This window comes from Lissotriton helveticus, chromosome 1_2 (assembly GCF_964261635.1).
Source record: "Lissotriton helveticus chromosome 1_2, aLisHel1.1, whole genome shotgun sequence".
Lineage (NCBI taxonomy): Eukaryota > Metazoa > Chordata > Amphibia > Caudata > Salamandridae > Lissotriton > Lissotriton helveticus.
In genome coordinates, this window is record NC_136058.1 from 407,064,082 (window position 1) to 407,085,513 (window position 21,432).

At 46.6% G+C, this 21,432-nt stretch overlaps 1 protein-coding gene across 4 annotated transcripts in view; it reads left to right on the forward strand.

Moving 5' to 3' along the window:
* Positions 1-21,432, forward strand: part of LOC144806656 (uncharacterized) — a 218,776-nt gene that overhangs the window by 147,889 nt on the left and 49,455 nt on the right. For 3 of the 4 annotated variants that reach the window (XR_013605869.1, XR_013605866.1, XR_013605877.1), the window contains 2 exons: positions 3,187-3,251; positions 4,268-4,321. The gene's annotated coding sequence lies outside the window, so the exon portion shown is untranslated. Of the gene's footprint in view, positions 1-3,186; positions 3,252-4,267; positions 4,322-7,380; positions 9,484-21,432 lie in introns of those variants that run through there. The other variant, XR_013605870.1, reaches the window with a different exon arrangement.

Below are 21,432 nucleotides of genomic sequence, written 5' to 3' on the forward strand. Positions count from 1 at the left end.
GCCCAATGGTCTTGCGTGCTACGGGCAGCATTCCAAAGGGCAGGTGCCAGTGCTCCGAACCAGCGCCCCCCTGCCCTTGTCCTGCGCACTCGTGGGACACGGGCCAAATGCAGGTCCGCAGAGTGCAAGGCTCGAGCCGGGACATACAGAGAGCACAGCTCGCTCAAAATTTGTGGACCCAGGCCATACATGATCTTGTGTGTCATACACAGATTCTTAAAGTAGACTCTCTGTTCTTTAGATAGCCAGTGGAGCTGACGGAGAAGGTCTGAAACACGGCAGTACTAAGGTAGTACAAAGAGCGTGCGGGCAGCCACGTTCTGGGCCCATTAAAGTCTTGGTCACAGCTTCATTAACACCAAGTAGCAACCCATTACAATAGTCTAGCCGTGACAGCACGGTGGATTGGACAATCACCTTTCGAGCAGGTGCGTCAAAAAGTCCCAAAATGGGTTTCAGGCCATGTAAGACACCAAAGCAAGTGCCAGCCACTGTCTTAGCGTGCCCCTCAAATGAGAGAGCACATCCACCGAAACTCCCAGGTTCTTGACCACGGATTTCGGTTGAGGCGGGGTTCCAAGGGCCACAGGCCACCATCGATTGCCCCATCGATGGGCATCTCGGCCCACCAGGAGCACTTCTGACTTGGTGGAATTCAGTTGAAGATAGTTATCCACCATCCATTCAGAGATGGCCGTGAGGTCGTCTTGGATTTTATGCTTGTCTTTGACCATCTACATCACTCCATTGCTTTTTTCGCTGGGTTCTTGCCATAGTAATACCACAAAGCAAACACAAGGAGATGATGGATGGAGCACTGAGACTTTTCAGACACTCACACCCAGTCACAGATCTGGGTTGAATCCATCATCGTTCTTTAGCTCACTTCGCCACCCCAGTTCAGACATAGCTATATGCAAATCAGTCTTGACTCTGTGCCTCATGGGAAGAGTCCAGCCCGAACTGCCAAGCCATGTCTTCCCTGCACTGGAAACAAGCATCCTGGGACCGGTTTCGGGCTAACAGCCCTCATCAGCCAGGCTTTTAGTTTGGGCTGGACTGTTCCCATGAGGCACAGCGTCAAGACTGGTTCTAGACTGATTTGCATATGGCCATGTCTAAACCAGGGGGGCATGGTGAGCAAAATTATGATGGATTTAACCCAGATCTCTTGACTGGTGGTGAATGTTTTGATTTGTTCTGCATTTTGTCCATCAATTGTGTGTCTTTGCTTCCTCGCCCTAAGTGCGCAGGGTATGCCCAGACGTGGGTCCCGGACTCGCTGTGCCTCTGGATTCAAGCTATCCTGGCTGGAGAGGGTTAAAACCCCGAAACAGGTCCTAGGATGCTTGTTTCCGGTTCAGGTAGGACCTGGCCTGGAAGTTCGGGCTGGACTGTTCCCATGGGTCACAGGGTCAAGACTGATTTGCATATTGTCAGGTCTAAACTGGGTGGCATGGTGAGCAAGCAATGATGGATTGACCCCAGATCTCTTGACTGGGTGTGAATGTTTTGATTTGTTCTGCATTGCGTCCATCAATTGTGTGTCTTTTGATAGTAATACCACATACATACATACATTCATCCATATTGGCATGACCAGTGGGCCCTTGTATAGCTTCCCTGTTCGCTCATATACTTGCCCCACCCTGTGCTGGGAAGCCGTGCTGCCCTCCATTCACTATTGCCAGCCATTGAAGGGGTGACCATCCATCGTTCAAGGCATTGCTTAACCCCTTGCCTTTCCAGGGCAGAGGTCACTAATTGCACGTCATCATCCAATCTGCATCTTTTTCACTTGATCATGGGCTGCCTGGTTCCCATCACAACGGAGGGCCTTCAGGTCCTGCCATCTCGAATGTCCCTCATTTGACTCCAACATCGCCCACCAGCCATTTGGCTCACACGTTGTTCCTTCAGGTGGGTCGCCTCGCTTCCACTCCTGGTTCACCTTAAGAGCAGGGATTGGATGCATTGATGCCTTGATGCTGCCATTTCTCAGCATTCGGTTGGACGCTGCATCAGCTTAAAGTTGCTCAGAGAGCATGGGTTCTGTAAATCTGAATGTGGTTGACTGCGTTATGGAGGGTGGGCCAAAATATGTACAAAGACTTAAACATGCTGTTTTGTTTTAATTTCTATATTTCATGGGCTCTAAATAGAAAAATTGGGTTATGAAGAAGTGGGCTTAGCTGTTTGGATATGCTCTCTGAGACTGTGAGTGTGCTATATGTTGTCTCAGACCTTGTTCAGCCTGTTGGTGTGCGGTATGTTGACTCGGACTTTGTTCAGCCTGTGGGTGTGCTGTGTTTTGACTCAGACCTTGTTCAGCCTGTGGGTGCGCTGTAAGTTGACTCAGACCTTGTTCAGCCTGTTGGTGTGTGGTATGTTGTCTCAGACCTTGTTCAGCCTGTGGGTGCGCTGTAAGTTGCCTCAGACCTTGTTCAGCCTGCGGGTGCGCTGTATGTTGTCTCAGACCTTGTTCAGCCTGTGGGTGTGCTGTATGTTGTTTCAGACCTTGTTGAGCTGGAGGTGCGCTGTAAGTTGACTCAGACCTTGTTCAGCCTGTTGGTGTGCGGTATGTTGTCTCAGACCTTGTTCAGCCTGTGGGTGCGCTGTAAGTTGACTCAGACCTTGTTCAGCCTGCGGGTGCGCTGTATGTTGTCTCAGACCTTGTTCAGCCTGTGGGTGCGCTGTATTTTGACTCAGACCTTGTTCAGCCTGCGGGTGGGCTGTCTGTTCACTCAGAATCTCCTATACCTGTGGGTGCGCTGAATGTGCACTTAGACTTTGTTAAGCCTGTTGGCGCGTTGTCTCGTCACTCGAACATTGTCTAGCCTGTGGGTGCGCTGTATGAGCACTCAGACCTTGTTTAGCTTGTTGGTGGGCTGTGTCTTCACTCGGACCTTGTTCAGAAAGTGATCATGGTTCATTGTGTGTCCATTGCAGTGCAATGTTTGGATTTGGAGGGTGTTGTGGGTTTGGTCGTAGATACCAGAAGAATAAAAAGGTTAAAAAAAATATTCTATTTAATCATAGACCAACAGTGCTTTACAATGGTTTTGCAGAGAACAAGAGTTTTCCTTTGTAAGTTTAGGACAGTTGTTTTGGAAGATGAGATGAAGTGTGATTCACTTTTTATGCAGATAAGTTCTTGGTTGAAGCAAATCTTTACTTCCTTTCAAGGTATTCTGGGACGGGCCAGGTGGTGCGGCTGCCTCCCTTGGAGGAATAAACAAGATAACTGTCAGGTAACGTTTCCTAGTGCCTTCTGTTTCCTTTTCTTCTATTTATTCTCAAGTCTCTCTCTGTGTCTCTCTCTCTGTTTTTTATCTCTCTTCAGCTTCAACAATTTGACTCCCTCTCCAGACCATTCTCTAGCTAGATAGCATATGATTAAAAAAAAAAAATAATAAAAAAAAATACGTGGCTTTAACGTAGTCCTCTTCCTTATTTGTTTTTATGCTAGCTGTTTTAAGCGTGTTTCGTGACAAATGTTGGTATACTCCAGGGTCAGGCTATTTATCTTCGGGTTCCTAAATTGTGTGATGTTTTTGTTATAATTAACCTACTTGGTACAACCCTCCTTTCCCCCTTTGTCCTGCCACATTTGGAATGCTCTATCATCTGTTGGCCTGAAGGTATGGAAGCTAATAAGGAACTGTTCAACTCTTTCAGTGTATTCTCTTCATACCAGTTTTATTCTTTCTGCATCTTACTTTAGGGCTCTTATAAATGCTAAGGTTTATCTGGCAAAGCGTGCCGCCACACATGGTTGTTGTAGCAGTGGGCAGCCTCCCCATGTTCCCGCAAACCTCCCCCATCAATTTTTGAGTTTCCACTAACCCTGGCACCCACCTGATGCAGCCACATTCTCAAGGAATATGAATGTGGTGGGGCTCTAGCGCAGGTCTGGGCCCTTCTCGGGTCGGGAGGCACTGGGCCATCAACACGATTGCCTCCCATGTTCCCAAGCAGTCCCTTGACTGTCGACACATTTGTCTCCTCAACACCCCATGATTCTATCCTCTCCTTGGTCTATACCTGCCCCATCCTTTCTCTCTTGATCTGACTTCCAGCTCTTTGCGTCCTCCCAGCCTGCCCTTTCCTGTCCTGTTTTTCACCCCCAGGGCCACACTGGGTCTCTTTGAAGAAGAGTGGAAGAGAGCCTCTTTTTTATTATTCTTCTGTTTCTGTAGTATTTGTCTTTTCTTATCCCATTTTAGTTTCCTTTCCCGTTATGCTGTTTTTTTTCTTCTTTTTTTAGGTGTTGAAGTGTCTGGGTCCTGTCAAAGGAGTGTGACAAGTTCCAGTCCACCAGGTAAGTCCTTATCCTCAACATAATTTGAAATGGTGAATTCCACTGAGCTTACTGGACACAGCCTCAGTCTACGGTGGTGATCCAGGGGAAGAGGTGTAAAATTTGTGAGCTCAGATATAGGATACCCACCACATCGTAAACTCAGTCCTCAGCAACACAATTCAAAATAACACAGAGTTTGGCCCATAGAAACTCTACAATTTAATCACAATCATAAAGTCCTCCGTATGAGCTAATAGGGACTCAGATAACTAGAGATGGAAAGCCACTCCTTCATGATGACCTGTAATCAAGAAGTGCCTAGCTAATAATATTCACACAATATTAATAAAATCATCAATAAGTAAGGACAAACACATGGAATAGTTATCAAGTTATCTTTATCTAAACTTCAAGATTGAATGGTCAAAGCACAAACATACACTAGAATCGTTTAATTACGGTTATTCTTTTGTATACAGGTAAATCACAGCACATCACAGCTCAGAACAAATACATCGTGAAATAACACCTACTGTGGAAGGAAGAGAGAAAAAGAGAGAAAACATATTGCAAAATAGAACACGTAATTTGGAATCATACAAACTAAGAATTGGTTGTAGATTCATCAGGACACAAGGTGCACCCAGTAGAACGCTAGAGCACAGCGTGAAATAGCCGGAGTCATAAATTCTAAGGGTAGGCGAAGTTGGCGGAGTACCACTACGCAGAATTCTGCGGAGTTGAACAAAAACTCGGTGAAACTCCACTCCGTAACTCCGTCCCATCTCATCCCAATTAATGAAACAGAAACCTCACATACCTTCGGTAAAACAACAAGTAACTCTATCATTACATGCTAAAATGCATGTAGTCGTCTCACAAAAGTGAAAATGAAAATTTAGCAAGCATTGGAGAGTTGATGATTTTGGGGTCCTCCCTAACCTAAGGAGAGAACTAAGCAGAAGCCTTGGACACAAAGAGCATATCAGGCTGAACGATTCAATGGTGGTACCATCCTCCCAGGACCACCCCAAGCACAGTCAGTTATGGGCAAAATTACAATCCCAACCAAAAGCCCTGCAAAGCATTATGGGATGAGATTCTAGAGTGCAGTGAATATTATAGTATACAATATCAAAACATTCCTCAAGCTGCATCTCTCCCGGCTCAGCCGAGAGCTAATACTATATTATTCACTGCACTTTAGAATCTCGCCCTATAATGCTTTGCTGGGCCTTTGGTTGGCATTGTATTTTTGCCCATAACTTTGCTTGGGATGGTTCTAGGAGAATGGGAACACCACTGAATCGTTCAGCATGATATGCTCTTTGTATTCAAGGCATCTGCTTGGCCCTTCCCCTAGGTTAGGTGGCACCCCAAAATCATCACCTCTCTCATTGCCTGATATTTTTCGAAGCTCACTTTTGTGAATTGGTTATATGCTTTTTAGCATGTAAAGGTAAAGTTGTTTTATCAAAGGGTTGTGGGTGTAGTTGCTAACTCCCTACGTGGCAGAGCCAGAGTTTTTACATGAACTCCGTGTTTCAATGTAATGCGTAGTTAGCAAATCTCTGTAACCTCTACTAACGGACCTGAGTTCATTGCCCACGGTTAATAAATTCTTCAGCTGAAAGATTTGACCTGCTGAAGTTCACCAGCCGGTAAAGTGCGGAGGTAATCAGGAGATTTCAGTTCAGGGAAAAATCAGAGTTCAGACCGACAGCAGATCAGGCCAAGGATTTGCAAGGGAAAATAGCAGCATGCCGTCCTTTTCCCAAGGGGCAATTATGCCTCCAAACGATTTCAGTTCCTGCCCACAAAATAACTTTTAGGTAGTTTGCATGATTTCCATTGGTCGAAGTCCATAGTGTAACCGAGGTGGGATCGTTCTCTAACCCAAATCGTCTGGAACCCATACGTAATACCTTTGTTCAGTGGTCATTGTTCTTTAAGAATGTGCAATATCACTCCCTTCGGAAATAGTAAATACATTTGCAATTCGACGTGTCCCCTCCACACTCTCTCTTCTGAGCTTTCAATAAAGTCAATACAGTTTTTTTCTAACAGAAAGGATGTCCATTTTTCAAACTGTAGGACAGAAACTTCAGCGATAATACTCGTAGCTACAGTGCAATCAGGACAACATCTTTAGTCGATTCGAAGGAAATAATGAAAGACAAAATAAATATTTAAGGCCTACAAAGAAAACCACTAAATCATTATTTTCTAAAGAAAAAAACTTACTGAATATTGAAAACAGTAAAGAAATAGAGATGCATAAGAAATAATATAAAAACACCATTTCATTATACTTGTAAGCATTGCCTAATTACATTTCTTTGAGAAACGTGCAAGCACTTTCTCTCGGAATTGCATCTCAAAGAAAACATAAGCAGGACTCATTTTACTTGAGCATTTTCATAATCATATTTTGTGTTAACACTACAGACTGCATTATTACCTTTAATATTATTTTCATAGCACATTAGTAGGTTTCTCTCTGTCATGAATGAATTAATCTCAAACCAGTTTGTGACCCTTCTGCATGCTTTTTTGCAGTTTTAAACTCTCACATGTTTCACGAGGCACACTGTTAGTCATGTTTCTTAAGTATGTATTATGTATAGTATCACACCCAAGGGTAAGGAATTAATCGACCAAAACACTCTTAATAAAATAATCACGCTCCTCCAGTGGCATTTAAAGCAGTGATTACAACAAGGCAGATTCCTTTGTTCAATGAAATATCCCTTCATGGATCCCTGAAATAAGGAATAGAAGAGTCCTTTAAATGGGCAGGGGAGTACACAACATCTGATAATTCATTAAAGGATGTACAAATACCTTACTGTGATGCCAGTCGTCATAACAGAAAGAGTAAACTGTTGGTGTTGGATGCTTCTGAGAATCTGTGTCATGATGCATGTGTAACTTGTGTTTCTTTCTACAGTGTTCACTACTTTTACTCACGACATTGAGTTTGAGTGGTCCCGAGCTCCCTGTATATGCAGTATCCATGAAGTGTTTTACCCCCTTGGAGTGCAACTCATTTATAATTTCTAACTCTATTTTTCCAGGTCACTGAAGCAACAAAAAGAAAAAGAAATGTTGCAATGTTGGACACATTTCTAAAAAGGGTTATTTTGAGGAAAGTAGAAACAATCTAGATCTCTAAAGAAGAAACTAGTTCTATGCACCAGGAATGGTGAGGAATTTGGTGCGGAAGAAACTGCTGAATTTGAAAGTGATTTATCGACTTTCTTACAATCATTATTTGTTGTCGAACCCTTGAAGTACAATGACCAGGAACATTTACCAAGTGTCAGTTATTAGGATTGAATAACCTCTGAAATAATAACTATACCCGCAAATAAATTGAAAATCTACTGCAACTACTAATCATAAGAATATTTTCACTTAAAGGAAACATTTCACGATTGGTCAATCAAAGAACATAGGCAACAACTGATCCTCAAACAGAGCACTTAGGAATAATCAGTGTTGCAAATTCTGTCTGATGGTTTATGAGAAATGCCATGGAGACCTAAGCCTCTCCCAGCAAATCAGTATCCATAGATGTGATGTGACAGAAGTGTCAGGAAGGCTAATAACCTCAGTTTACACGAGCAAGCTTATGTCTCCGTCTCCTGTGATTTGGAGGAGAGAAAACATTGTATTTTAAAAAATAACTGAAAATGTTCCTCTCAGCTGTCATTACAGCAAAGACACTGGATTAACATCTACAATATAGAAAGATTTGTCCCACCATTGATCTATGTTGTTTCCAAGTGTGCCAGACCTCCAAAGTTAATGGTGTACCTTTTTGGGACTCACCGGAATAGGAAGCTTAAAAAGGGCCAGTGTTACACTATTGATAATTTGTGAACTACCCTAACATATTTTAATCCCTGTTCATTACTTGTATAAAAATGTACCTCACTTGTAAGTACAAATCCCCAAAGACCCAATCACTGCTTTTAAAACTCCTAAATTAAATGCGATAAACTGCAGTCAGAATGAGCTTAATCCCACTTGAGAGAATCCTTGTGGGCATAACTTGGAGAAAATGAATCCATGAGGGGCATCTTAATAAAAATAAGGGGCCTCTCAGTGAAAGTTTATAAGACAAGTTAGATAGGCTGGCTTCAAAGATAAGAACATTGATCTCCAAATAAAAACTATAATTAGTCAAATGCAAATGTGAAGAAGAGCTTCAGCAGCGTAGTTTAGAAGTTAATGTTGAGTTTTAACACAAACAAGTACAGACTCCGGAATTAGATTCAGACTTAAGATGGCATGTATCCAGGAAGAACCCCAACTTGGAGATACAAACAACTTGAATAAGAGCAATGAATGTGAGAACAACTTTAGTTATCAATCCCACCTCACTAAACACAAGAAAACTCACACTGGACAAAAACCGTATCAGTGTCCTGAATGTCGGAAAGGCTTCAGTCGGAAAAGCGATCTCATTCAACATGTGAGAATCCACACTGGGCACAAACCGTATCAGTGCACTAAGTGCACTAAGTCCCTAAAGTGCTTTAGTCAGAAAGACCATCTCATTCAACACGAGAGAACTCATACTGGGCTCAAACCGTATCAGTGTTCTGAATGCTGGAAAAGCTTCAGTCAGAAATCTACTCTCTCACAACGTGCGGTAACTCACACTGAGCAAAAACATTATCAGTGCTCTGAATGCTGTAAAAGCTTCAGTCTGAAATTTAGCCTTACTTTACATGAAAGGACCCACACGGGGCAAAAACCTTTTCAGTGCTCTGAATGCAGGGAAAGCTTCAGTCATAAATTTGGTCTCACTTGTCATGAAAGAACTCACACTGGACTAAAACCGTATCAGTGCTCTGAATGCCAGAAAAGGTTCAGTCAGAAATCTGGCCTCAGTCAACATGAGCAAACTCACACTGGACTAAAACCGTATCAGTGCTCTGAATGCTTGAAAAGCTTCACATTGAAAAGAAATCTCACTAGACATGAAAGAATTCACTCTAGGCAAAGACCTTATCAGTGCTCTGAATGCTAGAAAAGCTTCAGTCAGAAATCTGGTCTCCCTGAACATGAGAAAACTCACACTGGACTAAACTTTGTCATTGGTCTAAATGCCAGAGAAGCATCTGCTGGAGACTCAGTTTGATTCAACATGAGAAAATCCACAGGGAGAAAGAAAATGATCAGTGCTCTCAGTGTGACAAAAACTTCAGTTATAAAAGCAACCTCTCTACATGACAGAGACAATGTGGGAGAGTAAAAGGTGCTCTGAGGAGGAGCTTTCAGCATTGCAAAACCTTCACATGAAGCAGCCACAAACACATCAATCAATGTATCGTCCAACAAACTGTTACTGAGAAAAGCGCACAGTGAGGGATAGAAATTTGTGAATTAACCTCATTCCTTAGTGACTATTTGTGGTCTCATTCCATTCCGTGTACTTTGCTTCCTGAGTTTTTATAAGCCATGGCTCTGACTCACCAAGTCCATTTGATCCTGAACTTTGAGACCATGCCCCCAAGGATCTGGAATCCAAGTAACCTCAAACTATTTCCAGCCTTAATGAGCCTCAGCAGGGGGCTGCAGCACGAGTCCCTTTGTCGTAGGAATCTACGGGACCAACGTCTGTTCATCCCTGTGCAATTTGTGACTGATTATTGAAAAAAAAATAAAAGTGATGGAAAGACTGGTCATTAATCTCAGCAACATCCCACCATATCATTCTCCAGTCTCTGTGTCTCTGTGCCACTAAAGACAAGACCAGCCATATGCTAACCATTCCTGTCACTACCCTAAATAGTCCTAATGACTTCTGTTCCAATGGGACACAGCTTCGTATTACAAAGATCAACTTTAGTGACCTCTTTCCAGCTCCTTTTTTATTACAAATGGAACCTACTTCCCATCTGCTGAGGACAGTTTCAGTTTCACGAGCTCTACAATCACATCAGTCATACCCAAGAGAGTCTCATAGATATCTGAGTTGTACATTTTTAGTACTACTAAAGAACTACAAAATGCTTTTCACAAATTACGTGCGGTTGTTCTGCCTCTCCTATCTTTTTCTGTGTGTAGTTGTCTGCCCCGACTTCACAGTCAAAAGATCTGCGTTTAATCCATCACCGTTCTTTAGCCCACTCTGCCACCCCAGTTCAGACATTGCCATATGCAAATCAGTCTGACCCTGTGCCTCATGGGAACAGTCCAGCCCAAACTGCCAAGCCATGTCTTCCCTGGGGAATGTCTTGACTGGGGGTGAATGTTTTGCCATTGTGCAACATTCCGTCCATCATCTTGTGTGTTTTGCTGTTCACCCTATGTGGGGAGGGTATGCCCAGACGTGGGTCCCGTGCTCACTAAGCCCCTGGAGTCAAGCTATCCTGGCTGAAGACGACTGATAGCCAGAAACCGGTCCTAGGATGCTTGATTCCGGTCCAGGGAAGACATGGCTTGGCAGTTCGGGCTGGACTGTTCCCATGAGGCACAGGGTCAAGACTGATTTGCATATGGCCATGTCTGAACTGGGTGGCTTGGTGAGCAAAATAACAATGGATTAAACCCAGATCTGTGACTGGGGGTGAATGTTTTGCCATTGTGCAACATTCTGTCCATCATCTTGTGTGTTTTGCTGTTCACCCTATGTGGGAAGGGTATGCCCAGACGTGGGTTCCGTGCTCACTAAGCCCCTGGAGTCAAGCTATCCTGGCTGAAGACGGCTGATAGCCAGAAACCGGTCCTAGGATGCTTGATTCCGGTCCAGGGAAGACATGGATTGGCAGTTCGGGCTGGACTGTTCCCATGAGACACAGGGTCAAGACTGATTTGCATATGGCCATGCCTGAACTGGGGTGGCTTGGTGAGCAAAATAACGATGGATTAAACCCAGATCTGTGACTGGGGGTGAATGTTTTGCCATTGTGCAACATTCCGTCCATCATCTTGTGTGTTTTGCTGTTCACCCTATGTGGGAAAGGTATGCCCAGACGTGTGTCCCATGCTCACTAAGCCCCTGAAGTCAAGCTATCCTGGCTGAAGACAACTGATAGCCAGAAAGCGGTCCTAGGATGCTTGATTCCGGTCCAGGGAAGACATGGCTTGGCAGTTCGGGCTGGACTGTTCCCATGAGGCACAGGGTCAAGACTGATTTGAATATGGCCATGCCTGAACTGGGGTGGCTTGGTGAGCAAAATAACGATGGATTAAACCCAGATCTGTGACTGGGGGTGAATGTTTTGCCATTGTGCAACATTCCGTCCATCATCTTGTGTGTTTTGCTGTTCACCCTATGTGGGAAGGGTATGCCCGGACGTGGGTCCCGTGCTCACTAAGCCCCTGGAGTCAAGCTATCCTGGCTGAAGACGGCTGATAGCCAGAAACCGGTCCTAGGATGCTTGATTCCGGTCCAGGGAAGACATGGCTTGGCAGTTTAGGCTGGACTGTTCCCATGAGGCACAGGGTCAAGACTGATTTGCATATGGCCATGCCTGAACTGGTGTGGCTTGGTGAGCAAAATAACGATGGATTAAACCCAGATCTGTCACTGGGGGTGAATGTTTTGCCATTGTGCAACATTCCGTCCATCATCTTGTGTGTTTTGCTGTTATTAGAGCGAATGGGATGATCCTGCGCGAACACCAGAGCACTCGTCCGATGTGTTTGTTTGGCTGGTTCTTTGAGTTGGTTTGGATCATCAACCTTGGACCATATCCATAACCTGGAAGGTCTGAAGACTTCACACCTGTTATAACTGCCTGAAGTTTCACACATTTTGATGGCCATAGATTTTGATTTGACTTGATGACCCAACTCTACTCTGAGAATTTTGTACTTCAAGCCACTTCTGTGCAGCTCGTCACCTTCTGTGATTGGTTCAGCCCAAACCCTTGAATCAAATTGCAGTGTTAATCATTACGGAGACTAGACTTACCTTTCTCCCTTGAGCATGGCTAGCGAGGACAACTACTATTTCATATGTGGCTTCAACATTGTATCAGTGGATCGGCATTTTAATGTAAATTTTTTTAGCATTTGTTTTTGGTTTAGAATACATGACTAACTGTATCCTTTATTTCCTTTGGGACAGTTGTTTTTGCAAATTAATAATCCCTAAATCACAATTATTCTTTTGATTTTGCTTCTGAATAATTATTAAATATTCTTCTTTATCTAAACTTGGTTAGAATCTTGAAGTCATTGTCTCTTATTTCTTTGAAATTTGTGACTTCCACTGTTCTGCTTTACCATCAAACGTGGCCGTACTGCACAAGTCATGTTACCAAAAGCGAGCTAAGGACACTTTAGTAGAAGACACATTTACCTTTGCTGAAAGAAGTATGGGAAGAACAAGGCAGGGTGACTCCTGGAACCCGACCACCGAGCTGAAAAGCTTACCGTCTTAGGTGGAATCAGCACTGGCTGTGGATGCAAAAAGTAAAACAAACTATGAGGGGAGCTGTTGGTAGCTGTGTCCCCAGAATTTGAGACTGCCACCCTCTCTCAAACAGTTGAAGTATTTAAAGATGCATCCATCAGACATTTAGGTCTCAACAACTAAGACTGCCCGCTCCTGTCATACAACACTTGCACTGGTACCCGAGTCACTTTACACTGTGCTGTGTATAGGCATTTAACATAAACAAGTTGTGCTGTGCATTGTGAACAGGCTGTCACCCCTCTTTGTATGTAAATGAGCTTCTGTGACCAGACACCCCAGGCTCCCATCTCTTCTAGTGTGGATGATAATGTGAGCACTGTAAGGAAAACACAAACAAGGGCTGTATTGAGAAATAGTCGGCTTCCAAGTCACACAGCTGTGGATATGTGGTTCTTTATTAGTTTTGATTTATGTTAATTTGCAGCAATTCTCTGTGTTACTTTTTTCTCAGTTCATCACTTCATATCGCTCTTTGCTCCATCAGTTAAACGTGAGGTTTGATGTAGGATATGTTGGTAGTGTTCCTCAACCTTTGTTTTTTTTATGTTTTCAAAAACCTTTATTATATACCGGATAGTGTGATATAGAGTCGTTCAGAGCTAACCGCTCTACACCAGCATACATCTTATAACCATACGTTAGAAAGAAAACAGCTCTACCCCCAAACCCCAACTCCAACATCATCCCTGTCTACCCATAGGATCCCCCCTCACCCCACAGCACACTAGATAGATCACAGTCCAACTGGTCAACTATATAAATGCAAGGTCCAAAAGTCCACTCGCTGAGCGAGACAGTGTCCTGATTTCCTCGGCCCACAGCATACTAGGGTCTACAATCCTCCCCCCTCATGACCTTCCTCCTTGGTATCTCTGTGCACATGCATTCTTAAATTGTCCTCCTTTCTCTCACTATATTCATTCATTCCCCCGTGGCCTGCCCTCAGCTCCCTCCCCGTCACCCTCCACCCGCAACAAATAAGCCAGCAAGGGCCCCCAGATATCCCGTGGCCGCGACCGCAGTGGTAGTTGTTCCGCATACGCATGTAGATACTCCTGCCAGGTGGACATTTCATGGAGCCGGTCCTTAAATGTGGGGGCTCTCCCTCTGTCACATCTGCAAGCCACTTGTCTACGCGCTAGTAGAATACCCATGGCAAGGAACTGCTTGTGTGTTGTGCGTATGTCCCCCGTAAGTCCCAATTGGGCTCTCAAAGGTGTCAGTGTCAAAGGTCGGCCCACTTTGCTGGTTAACCCCGTGAATATCTCCTCCCAGAAAGAGGCAACGCGGGGCACCTCCAGGCCAACTGCATAAAATCTGCCCCCCCCTTGTCCACATCACAACCATTTGTCATCTTCTCTAAGGTGAATCTGATACAGGCGCGCTAGGGTGTGATAGAGTCGGTGTAAAAATGTATAGTGTACTAAGCGCAATCGACAATTACTGGATATGACTTCAGTTTGAAGACATGCCATCTCCACTGCTCGTCTGTTAGGGGGTCGTCTAGATCCGCATCCCACTCCCGGCGGGCACGGACAGAGTGAGCGGAGCGGGTGCTTTGCACCCTTTTGTATAGCATGAAAATTACATGTGCGTGTGTTTCCTGCTGCAGCATGAGGTGCAATGACACGAATGTTTCCGGTTACTGCGGGAAGTCCAAAGTTAGGACACGTAAACTTTGCCTCAGGCGCGTTTATAAGAACATATCCATGAAGGAATACTCCTTGTCTCCAAAAACCTGTTCCGCCGTGCGGAATTTCCTAGCAATATATAAATTTCCCCACGTCCCCAGCTGCAATCTATCAAATAAGCGTTGGCAAATCCTTTCACCCGTTACAGGCAGCAAAGGGCAGTGGCTCAAGGATACTCTGGGGGAGTACATCAGCTTCACACCCTCAGTTTGGGCTAACCAATTCCACACCCGGACTGTGCAGTCCACCGTGGAAGGATCCTCCTGTCGCTCCCAAGAGGGTATGTATGCATATTCAGTCGTAGGAGTAGGGGCCATGTATCCGTCCTTAACTGCGAGGTGAGGCATGTATGGGGGTGGGTGAAACCAATATACCACAAAATGTGCCTGGGCACTGTAATAGTATTGTTCAAAATTTGGGACATCAAAGCCGCCCTCGCGGTATGGCAGCATAAGTGTGGTCAGCTTCAATCATGCCTGTTTGCCCCCCCAGATTAGCCGGATTAATTGTGAATTGAGAGAATGGAAGAAGAAGGATCCGGGATGATATGGAATGTTGATGGAGAGATATAAGAATTTTGGGACAATGTTCATTTTAATCAAGGAGATTCGGCCGCCATGGAAAGGGGCAATTTAATCCATGTAGAGACATTGTCTGTCACCTTGTCCATGGCTTGCCAATAATTAAGCCTCATCAGAGTGTCCTTGTCCCTAGTAACGTGGATGCCTAGGTACTTAAAGTCATGCATTTTCCATGCTAGGGGATAATCTAGCGGGTGTGGCCTAGTGTGTTCAGTCAAAGGGAAAATCGCCGATTTATTCCAATTTATTTGCTCCATACTTAGTGATTTCCCTCAATATTGGGTTTAGGTTGTCTTGCGGGTTGTGAACATACAATGTGATGTCATCCGCATAAAGGGAAACTAGGAGCTGCCTAGATGGGTAAATGAGGCTCCGGTGGTTGTGGTGCTGCCACAACTTCGCGGCGAGGGGCTCTATCGCTAGGGCGAATAGGCCTGGGGAGAGCGGGCAGCCCTGCCTAGTACCTCTGGATACTGGGAAGCTAGCACATCTGGATCCATTAAGGAGGACCCTGGCACTTGGTTGTGTATATAATAGCTGAATCCAGTGGACAAAGGAGAAGGGCATCCTCAGATGTAGAAGGACCCCCAACAAGATGTCCCATTCCACAGAATCAAACGCTTTGGTGGCGTCTAAGAAGACTGGCACCGCTGCGCTATTCGGGTCAATGTCCTGAATAACTGCTAATATTGTGCGAAGGTTGTGGGTTGTGGCCCTGTGGGGCGCGAAGCCCGCTTGATCAGGCAAGACTAACCTTTCTAGAAGTAGATTAAGTCGCGTCGCGAGGACTTTAGCCAGGATCTTGGTGTCAGTATTTAGGAGGGATAAGGGCCGGTATGAATCACAAAGCTGAGGTGCCTTACCGGGTTTTAATAATGACATAATTTGAGCCTCCCTCATTGTGTCAGGTAAGCGACCTTGCTCCAACTCTGCATAGAACACCTCCTTAAGTAAAGGCGCAAGGAGATAGTCACAAAGGTTTTGTAGAAGTCTATCAGACCCCGGTGCCCTCCCCGAGGACATGGACATGATGGCTACTGTGATCTCGTCGACCTCAAGATCGTGGTCTAGAAACTTACACTGCGCATCTCCCAGCCACGCCAGCGCCACTTCCTCCAGATAGGTCGGAAGATCCAGAGGAGCACCCGTTTGCGATGCATAGAGCTGTTTAAAATACCTCATAAGGATCTCCATTTGACCTGGGAGATTACGACACACCCCTCCATTTTCATCTTGTAATTCCGAGATGTAATTCTGGAACCTAGGATCTCGTATCGGACCAGCCAGTGATTTACCAGGTCTATCCCCTCGCCATATACTCGGGCCACGTGGTGTTTCCCCCGGCATTTACATTCTCTGCTCGCTGCCTCCTCATATTCTGAGATTTCTTCCCTCAGTCGAGCGTGTAGCGCCCCGGAGTGCCCCCCCCCCTCAATCATATCTTTTTCTAGTGCTTTCAATTCCACCTCTAGCTTGTGTAGCTCCTGTCTAAGGTCGCGAAGTATACCTCCTCCTTTAGCAATGCACCACCCCCTCACTGTCACCTTAAATGCTTCCCAAACAGTGGTGAGGCTATTCAGGGAGTCCACATTCCTATCAAAAAAGTCCCGAATATCTAGTTCCATCGCTGTTTTGAACACCGTGTCCTGTAAATGAAGTGGGTTCAGCCGCCACCCCAGGTAGGGGGAAAGGTCCAAGGGAGGGTCAAGAGATACAAGTACTGGTGAGTGGTCCGAGTAAGTGCGAGCCAGGTGAGTGGCTTTACTTATCCAGTGCGCCATTCCCCATGCCACCAACACGTAATCTAGCCTGCCCAAGGTGTCATGCACTGCTGAGTGGTGTGCCCCTTACCTCCTGGAGTGGTGTAGATGATGCCATGTATCTAAAGAATTGTCTTTCTGTAAGATATCTCGTAGTGTGCGGTGTGTAGTGGTATCGTGCGCAGTCACAGCATGGGAACGGTCAAGGCTAGGATCAATAACAGTGTTAAAATCCCCCCCCCAAATGACATAGGCAATCCCTAGCGCAGTAAGTTTACCTAGAAGCACCAGAAGGGGATACGCGTCATCTATGTTAGACCCATAATAATTTGCGATCACGACCTCCTGCGAATTCAGCTTCCCCCACAGTAGTCAGTATCCCCCTTCAGGGTCTAGATCCATGCCGCCCTGTACAAATCGCACCCCCCTTTTGAAGAGGATGGCAACCCCCATGGAGTAGCTGGAATAGAGGCAAAACAGCGGCGAGACGCCCAGCGTGAGGCAAATAGAGGCGCTTCGCTACCCGCGAGGTGCGTCTCCTGCAACAGGGCAACATGGATTTGATGGCAATCTAAATATCCGAGGACCTGCCGCGCCTACGAGGGTCATTCAGGCCCCTTACATTCTAGGTCAGTACATTCATATTCGTGGAAGTGCCATCGCTACTGGCCATGAGTCATACCTAATACATTTACTGAACAGCTGTAAACAATCTCTTCGTAACCTTCAGCATAGTGTGCCTGAGCCCTCCCCTCCTCCCTCTCCCTCCCACACTGGCTACCACAACTCGCCAGAAACAAACTCCCCTCTCCCACAACCAATCACCCCAACAATCATCATATATACTTCCCAAAAACTCCACATACAAAAGGAAGAATAAGGGGAATGCCCTCAATGGGGGACCGCTAGGGGCCACCAACATGCCCACTCCACCTCCTTGTCTCACCCATCACCAAACACCTGAACCCAGGGGTCGGTATGAAGGGACGGAGGCGAGTGCCGGGGTGGCTAAGCATAGATACTCAAATCAAACTGTGGTTATACATCACCAAACTGCAAAGCGTCCATAAGGTCCTTATCAGCAGTAGTGTCAGGCATCTGGACACCTGCTGTCCCTCATCAGCCTGGGTCGGACAGTGGTGAGTGGGACCTGGATCTTCTCCTCCCTGCCTCCTCTCGCGAAGCCGAACGGTGTTCCTGTTTAAGAAAGTCTTCCGCTTGCTGTGGGCTGCCGAAGATATGTGGTTTCTCGCGATGGTGGATCCACAGCCTCGCAGGGTATAGGATGGCGTACTGAATGCCTTGCGTTTGCAGTTTCTTTTTCACGGCCGCGAACTTGCGGCGGGCCTCCTGCACATTGTGGGTGAAGTCAGGATAGAATGACGGTGGTATTTTTGCACCGCACTTCACCTTTCTCACGTACCAGGCGCAATACCGTGTCTCTATCGCGGTAGTTCAGGAACCGCATAATGATCGGGCGCGGTGGGGCTCCAGGAGGGGGGCAGACCGGCAGCGACCGATGTGCCCGCTCAATAACCATGTGGGGTGAGAAGGAGTCCCTCCCAAACAGGTCAGCTAGTAGGCGGTCCATGAAGTCTTCCAGCCTCCCAGTGTAGGTGGTTCCTGCCAAACATAAGCACGCGGAAATTATTGCGCCGTGATCGGGCTTCCAACTCCTCGTTCTTGTCAGCTATAACTTTCAATAGCTTATCCATTTGCTGTAGGTGTTGCTGCCTGGTCCCTGCACCATCCTCCAAGCCCGACACTGTGTGTTCCACCTCCTTCAGTCTTTCATCGTGTGTATCTAATTTCGCCACCACTGCTTCCAGCTTGCTACACATGGCATCCATCTTTGAGTCAATAGAGGTCAGGCTCTGCTGCATCCCAACCAGCAGAGTTTTCCACCCCTCATCCCGGGTCTCTGGCGGATCAGCATCTTCGCGCTCTCTGGACTGGGAGCTGGGGGCTTTGCGGGCGTCGAATGTCAGCTTCGCTTGTCTGGGTTCCGTTCTGCCCATAGCTGCTCCGGCAGTATAGTTTGAGTCACAGCCTGCAGTGCGGAGTAAACCTCAAAGGGCCTCTGGGCGCCCCGGTCGTTAGCAACCTCCTCTGCCGGACCGCAACCAGGCAGGCAGCAGTCTCAGCAAGCAGGAGTGCCCCCCCCGTGTATACTCCAGCCGGCCTCCAGCACTCCCAAGTTTGATGAAGGGGGGGTGACTATATTCCCCTAGGACCTTCCGCAATGCTCCACAGCAGGGTTCTGGCTTCAGCAGTTACAGGGGCCTTGAGTTGCTCCAGTTGCCACTCTACTCCCCAGGATGGCCCTCGTCGTCCCTCAGTGCGAGATAGGGCCCCAATCAGTACACACTTGTATAATGGCGTTTGCAGTCTCAATGTTCAGGCCCGCACGCCACCTGCTTCGTGCTGTGTTATCTCACCCCCATGCAGCCAGTCAGTCTGCAACGTTGTATGGGTGCCGCTGCTAGTGATGTCAGTGGGGCCGTTAGATATGACCACTCTACCCCTCCATGCGTGCCCCCATCTGGCAGGGAAATTGCGAGTCTTATGGCTGCATAAGATGGTGGCTCGAGTCCTGCCGTCTAATGAGTCCTGCCCCCTGCGCAGCAACGTGGGCGCTCAGTGTGTGTCTGCGGGCAACTCTGTCGTTATGCCCCCCCTGCCGTACTCCCTCCGATGGCAGCAGGGACCTCCAACACCTGGTCCCGTCATTAAGGGGCCCACGCTCCTCCCTCCGGGCTGAAGCAGTTATGGCCAGGCGCAGGGGACGGAGTCCTTTTCGTCCCGTGGGGTGCGTGGCCTACGCTCTCACCTTTGTGTGACCGTATCTTTCCTGCCCAGGTGCGAAGCGCTTTCCAGGAGTCCGATCGGTGATACTCCCGGGCCAATCACCGTGGACCGGCCTAGTCCGCCGCGGCCTCGCCTAGCGTCTCCCGCCGGCGAAGCGTACCTGGCGGAAAACGTCTCGATCGGCTGCCAGATTCCGTCGTTCATCGCTCGGTAAATGGGTGTCCTACGCGCACCAAATTGGGGCTGCTGCCTCAGGATGCCTTCAGCTTCGCAATGGTGATGAGGAATAAGCGATTTTTTCAGTCAGAATGAGGATTAAGAGTAGGAAGCCGCCCGTGGCTACGGGAGCCTCACTGCAGTGCGGCCATTACAGTCCGGCGCCACCTAGCGCCCCCTAGTGTTCCTCAACCTTGTCACAATCCCTTTGTCCTCGATTTGACTGCATGTGTTTTGTCTTCATGTTGGTCCAGGATGAGCCTTCTCAAGGCAGAAGGCGCTGTAATAGGGATAATATTTCAGAAATCTTAAGAGCTGCACATTGTGACAGAAAAGAGCTGAAAACGCACCTCTTTAAAGATTATCACATTATGATGCATCAACACGCCTCTCACTCTTAGAAACCATCTCGCCCTCCAATCACATGTTGACTGTCTTTGTCTTGGACCATGTGCAGAGCTCTGATGCCTTCCAGTGATAGTCATGGTATATTAATAGGATATATATATAAGGTGAAATGTGTCCACACTTCAGTAGCACTCATCCCTCTTACAGTGTGGTGTGGGGAGCTACGCTCTGTATACTGGTTTCCATTTGTGATTCAATGTTGTGACCTGATATGTCAGACACATGATCTCTTATAAGGTCTTCCTGTTACTCGGTCTGGAGCTTGTAACCAGCTGGAGCCTTGGCTGGAAGGGTCTGTGGTATTTACGGATCGGTATACAGAGCGTTGAAAGAGGACAGAGATGACACCAGACTCCACATGACCTGGTTCGGATGTCAGTAGGATTATGGTTGGCAACGGGGAGCCAAGAACATTCTGTAAAACATGTTTCATGGAGGTTGGGCTGAATATCCATCACGCTGCAGATTGCCAGACCCTGGCTTTCTTTCATCACCCAGCCCCTCTCCCTGTTTAAAGCTCCTGTGCGTCGTCTGTAACCAGGCGCCACCAAGCTCACATCTCCCACATATGTAAAGGAGCACTAGGCTCCTATCCTCCTCCCTGTGTAAAGACGCTAGTGTGCCGTCTCTAACCAGGAACCACCAGTCTTGTATGTAAATGAGCATGTGTGCCATCTGTAGCCCGGCTCGCTTGTGCACATGTACCCAAGCACCAGGTTAATGTGACTCCTCACTGTGTAAACAAGATTGTGTGCCGTCTGCAACCAGAATAATTATACTTTTGGTAACCAAGCTGAGGTGTGGTGCCCTTTATAATAGAGAACAACTTCTCCTATTTCTCATCTCTATGTAAAGAACATGGTGGCACTCTGTGACCAGGAATAACCAGGCTCCTTTCCTCATTATGTAAATCGCCCTATTACGTCAGAGGATAAATCTCTGATACATAAATGCTATGGTGTTAGTGCACTGCGAGTGTTGATGGTCTCCGATAGCACCCAGTGAAAAACATCTAAAGCAGGCTACACAAGGGGAAAAGTACCTTCTGTCATACATTATACAGATATTGCAAGTCACTAAGGAGTTCTGTGCCCATACAGAAGAACGAGTCTGACGATAAAGCTCCTTGTTAGGGTCATGGAATTAGGAGATGGTTTAAAATATCCTTTTAATTAAGTCTGGGCAGTGAGCTCCGCTCAGTTTGCGAAGTATGTAGTTTTCCACA